This window comes from Cibotium barometz, chromosome 24, assembly GCF_041138505.1.
Source record: "Cibotium barometz isolate CiBa-2024 chromosome 24, ASM4113850v1, whole genome shotgun sequence".
NCBI lineage: Eukaryota > Viridiplantae > Streptophyta > Polypodiopsida > Cyatheales > Cibotiaceae > Cibotium > Cibotium barometz.
The window spans coordinates 17,087,261-17,093,260 of record NC_141069.1 but is presented as its reverse complement, the minus strand read 5'-3'; positions in this window follow the sequence as shown (position 1 = coordinate 17,093,260).

Sequence of the window (6,000 nt, the reverse complement as noted above, 5' to 3'; positions counted from 1 at the left end):
CAACACAAGGGTAATCCTCATAGCGATTACCTTAGCCAAGATCTTATAGATGATAGTGACTAGAGTCATGGGTCTCCAATGATTAATCCTTTCACAGGTTGCTTGCTTAGGAATGAGCGTTATCAGCCCCTCCTTAAGATCTTTATCCAAGTTCCCTATTCTAAAAGCATCTCTACATACTCTCCCAACTAGATCCTTTAGAGAAGGCCTGAAAGCTATGAAAAATTCTACAGACAACCCATCCCATCCAGGTGACTTTTCCTTTCCCAATTTGTTTAAGGTGTCCCAGCATTCATCCACTCCAATATCTCTTTCTAGCCATCTAGCTTTGTCAGTGTCTATGCTATTACTTATTAATTCAAGCAACTTACTCTCAGCTTTAAAGCTTTTGGTAGACCAGTCCTCTTTCATGCTAGGAGTAGCTCTTAAAAAGTTCACCCACTTTTCAGCAATCAATTCTATACCCTCCATCTCTTGGCCATTCTCATCCAGAATTCTCCCCATCACCTCCTTGGTGATGGGGGAGTCTATACCCTCCATCTCTTTGCCATTCTCATCCAGAATTCTCCCCATCACCTCCTTAGTGTCCTTCCCTTCAAGTAACTTAAATAGATACCTACAAAGATTCCTCTTATTGCTAAACAGTTACCATTTCTGCCTATTGTCTCCTTGCCTTGAACAATTCTCATCCTCTCCCTTTAGCTCTTCCTGACATTTCATATACGAAAAAATCTCATTTTCTGACAGCTTTCCAATCTGTCTTTTTTTATGAAGATGGTTTAGAAGTTCACTCCACCTACCTCTTTGTTGTGTCTTTTCCTCAGTCCCCTCAATTTACCCCTCTAATTATCCCTTGCATTTCATTAGAAAAAGGTCTCCATGATATGTACATGGGTAGAAATGGAGTACGCTACGAGTCACCAAAAATCCTGAACAAGTGGATGCTTTGGGTGTACTTCAACCTAGCGCACAAGCAAAGCAGAAGAAGGAGCTTCCATCGGACCCAAATGTGCCAGGATCATCGCGCAGACCTGGTACGCCCATTTCTTTACTTGAAGAATTGTTTTCCGACAGGAATTGGGAGCATAGAGAAAGAATGGGAAAAGAAAAAGAGACCAAGAAAAACCCATGGGACATAGTAAAAGAAATTCCAGTAGTTAAAATCTATCAGGATGACCCAATTAAAGAGGTGTATAGGGATGTGGTAGAAACCTACTATGCAACCACTAAGCACTCGAGCTTAGAGCTTCCAGTCACGCATACAATAACTGTAGAGCATCTAGAAGGTTTCACTAAGCGTGTTCATGATAGATGGGGGAACGACTTTAGAACCCTTGAATGGCCAGAGGTTAGGGAAATGACATGAAAAGGAAGGCCCCTTTTTACTGAGGTGTCTACCTTAGACACGGCACGTCCAGATGAATCTGCCTTTCGAGGAGAAACACTAGCACTACCATGGGCTAGAACCCCAAGTGTGGCTCGACCAACACCTTCCATACGAACAACTGCTAAAGGACCAGTCTTTCAATGATTGATCCTACGAGGAGACCCGGGGCTATTAGAGAATCTAGGGGAGAAGAAAGACCACGAGCAAGTGGATATGTACCTCCAAGAGAATCCCATAGACCAAGTGAACTGACATTTGAAGAGCCTAGATTTAGAGGCCGAGACTCATATAGGGGACATGACGATGAATATTCTAGAAAAGTGAGACCATCTGCACTGCAAAAGCTTGTCAAGAAGTATGACGGATCCGGTGACCCATATGACCATATAACAGCTTTTAAGCAAGCTATACATGCAGAGCAAGTCACGGATATGCATACACAAATCGAAGGATTTGGCTTGACGCTAGAGAGTAAGTCTTTATCATGGTTTCAGACTTTAGAGCCTGAGTTAAAGCGATCTTTCGATGGGCTGGAAAAGAGCTTTATAGCTGCGTTTTCAAAAATGGAAATTAAGCACAATGCGGTAGCTCAAATTTACGCCTTTAAGCAAAAAGATCAAGAATCGGTGCGAGATTGCATAAATAGGCTAAAGAAGTACATCAATCGATGCCCTGACGATGGGAAGCCAAGCCAAGGAAGATTAATTTCTATCTTCCCGGAAGGCTTACGAAACAAGATGCTTCACGCTCACTTGTACACAAAGAAGCATGTCATCTTGAATGAGTGTGTGTTGCATGGATGCCATGGATTACAATGACAACTTTGACATGACTGGCATGGGAAACCAAGATAGTCATCCAGACGATAAACGTAGCTCTGGGAAGGGCTCTAACTCTAGTGTGCCACTAGTTAATCCAGATCAGATTGCCGAGATAGTATTGAAAAAGATGGGGCAATACTACAGACCTTCCTACCGACCCCAACCATCATACATGCATACTGTACCTACAGGCCCCTATGTCTGTGGAGGATGTGGAGGTAGCCATAAAACCGAGCAGTGCCCAACCTTCTCACCATTGGTTGGCAATCAACCAACAAAGAAGTGCTGCCAGCTTTGTAAATGGAACTACACACATGTGACTTCGGACTGCAATCACATTGCAAGGATACAAAGGGAACAAGCAGCCAACTCTGCACCTAGACAGCAAGTTGTGAACCATGAGAGAACCTTAGTTGCTCAAGAGCAAGCACGGCCGGTGCTAGGAGCTCAACCTTCTCCACCTGGCACAGCTTCCTTTAGATATGTGGAATATGAGAATCCTGAATTAGGAATGGTGATGGTTAGCTCTCAACCATGCTACATCGAAATGGAGCATCCTCTTGTCGAACCCTACTTTGAGAACCCAACCAGACCAAGCCTAGTTCATGACTTTAATGGAGACCCAAGCTCTTTGATGCTTATAGGATCTCAGCCAACCAAGACTCAAGGTTATCCAGGACCATGTCCTACAAAGAGGCTATACCCCACGCAACAAACAGGACCATGCTACGAATGTGGTGGACCACATTGGGCGAGAGAATGTCCAAACAAGAAACGACCCCTCTTAGCTAACATAGGCACAACATCTACGTTTCCACCTATAGAGAGGTTTTGCCAAGGGTGTAGCATTGACCATCTACCAAAGGATTTCTTGTTGAAGCCTGCGGATCCGGCAGCACAAAAAGCTAAAGCACCCCTCAACTATGTTAAAGTGATTCCATCACCCACGACATCTGAGGATTGCTTGTTGAAGCCTGCGGATCCGGCAGCACAAAAAGCTAAAGCACCCCTCAACTATGTTGAAGTGATTCCATCACCCATGACATCTGAGGAGGAGAACGAACTAGTGTCGCTAAGAGTAGTGACTAGAGCCCAAGCGCAAAAGAATGTCAAAGAGGTTGTTGAGAAACCCTTTGAGATTAAGGTTCTATCCAAAGATGGAAAAGAGAGAAAGAAATCAATTCGACGTAAACCACGCAGCAAGGGGAGTAAGAAGTCGAAGGAGCAGAAGAGCTCTGATGGAGGAAACTCTATCCCAAAAGAGCTAGAAGGAATGTTGAAAACGAAACAAATCGGAGAGAAAACTCAAAATGAGCAAAAGGGAAGAGCATCCGAGTCTGAGGAAAGCTCAGGAGGATCAGTCCTTGTGGACAAGGTGTATGAGCCTTTAGATGCAGCGCTTCAAGCGTATAATAGTAGGATCACAGCTCTGACCGAGCTGCCTAAGAAGCTGCAAGAATATCCCAACCCTCGTGAAGAGACAATCAACTTGGCTATCCATAAGCAGTTGATTAGGGATACTCAGACTCTAATAGACGGCCCACCACCTATGTACACAAGAGGACCTGCTTCTCTGAAGCCTAACTTAGAGACGATACCAGAAGCCACGCCAAGCATGGAAAAGGGAAGTGAAGTTGTATCTCTACATTTCCCAAAAATGCCTGAAGGAGATGATTTACCTCATACCAATGCAGACGAGTCAAAACCATTGACTACCGCAGATTTTGGAGATGAAATTCCTGAAATAGAGGAAGCAGTAGCAAGGGAGATGTGGGAAGCGGTGCAAAAACAAGTTGAGGATCTAGCATCTTTTGACATGTCACCACCGTTATCTATAGTAGAATTCTCGAATCAAAGGGTTCAAGAATTAGATGCTTTATCTCTACCAGATGATGCTCAGACTGTTGTCTCAACTCAGAGCAACAAGCTCACATGCAAGACACTGCCCTCATATTTAGGACTGTACGAGGCACATAGCCAAATCATGTGAGTACCATCAATGACACGACAACCTCATCAGGAACGAGACATAGGGAGTTTGCAAGCTTTAATGTCAGCACCAGTTACGTGTACCATTCCACTCGCAGAGTTCTTAAAGCTTAGGCCAAGATTGTGGGGAGAAGTGGCTACACAAATAACTGAGCAAGGTTTGTGGAACCAGAACATCTAGGTTAAGGAGTTGTTGAAGGCAAAGGCTTCTAAGCTAATGCTTAAGCAAACAATTCCGGTTCCTGTGAACAAAGTTGGCAAGCATTGTGAGGACGATGAAGGAAATACTACGCTTCCTGTGGAGATCAACAAGATTGAATCTATAGCTATTCTAGATAGCAGAGCAGGGGTGAGTATAGCAACAAAAACTATATGGGAAATGTGGGAAAAACCTGCAGTTAGAAGTACAAGGATGAGTTTGCAATTGGTAGACGAAAATCTAGAGTCCCATAGGATTGCTTGAGAACGTTAGAGTCAAGTCATGTGGCATTGAGTACAGACATACCTTTGCTATTGTAGACTTTGGCAAGAACACAAATTACAAAGTGATCCTAGGAAGGCCATTCATGTGCCAATTCAAAATGATTCAAGACTGGGGTTACAATTACTTGTACCTCAGACATGAGAATGTAACCACGAGGGTGAATCTGAAAAACCATGCTTATCGAGATGTGACGCACTCTCCTGTGGATGAGTTTGATTCCGCTTCTTCATAAGCATCGGGAGCAACTATGTCTGAAGGAAGAGCTGATCTATGGATCTGTGGAGCATCTTGTCGAGACTTGCAACCTAGAAATGTTACCATAGACAGAAGTGTGACGGATGAGGCGTATATCCCTATACCTTTTCCTGAGAACTTGATAGATCCCTTAGAATGGAACCATGTTGTAGCTACCATAGACACTTGTGCATTGCCAAGGCAAACACAGTTCTGTGATCCAGATGGGTATGACATTATTCCCGTAAGAATGCTAAGACCAATCTATGCAGAGGAACCTCAAGAAGCCCTTAGGTATGAAGCAAACAAATCATTATTGCTAGGAGATATGGTATCTATAGAGGAAGTATCCCCTCTTGAGTACAGCTCAGCTGACGAAGGAGATGAGGATAGATGCTTAGAATCCTCTGATGGGAAGGATTCTGATGAGACGATGCCATAGTCCTTGAATCAGAGTTAGAAAAGATAAGATTGTTGTTAAAGGACAGAGAAGTCTTGCTGAGTATTCCTAGTGACAAACCGAAACGTAAGTTTTGCAAGAGTCACCGGAAGTTCCGCAAACAGAAAGTCAAGGAAAAGAGACAACAACAACAAAAAGAAAGAGAAGATGTGGATAAAGAGGACTTTATTCCACCTCCAACCTTTGTCGGTAAGAACGAGTACTTGTACTACTTGGGAGCTGATGATTGCATCAAAGACGAGATGAAATGGAGATACGGCTTTCAATTAGTGCAAAAGCTAAACGAGAAGGAAGAGTGACAACCCAAAGAAGAAGAGGAAACGGAAACCGAAGCTAAAATCTAAGGCTTTAGTGCATTCAGTCAAGACTGAACAAAGCACCATGACGAGAGTGGAGCGTAAAGCTCTAGTGCAAGAACGGAAGAGAATGCTAAAAGCAGCATGGTTTTCCATGAGTGATGACTCAAAGGAAGAAGAGGATACCACAAATATCCCCTCAAACTTCAAGAAATTCACCATACAAGATCGGAAAATAGTCTTGCAACAACCTATTCGATAGAAACCTGAGGAACCAGGAGTTTTCTATGATGGCCCTGAGGACACCAAGAAAATAGACCTGGCAGAAC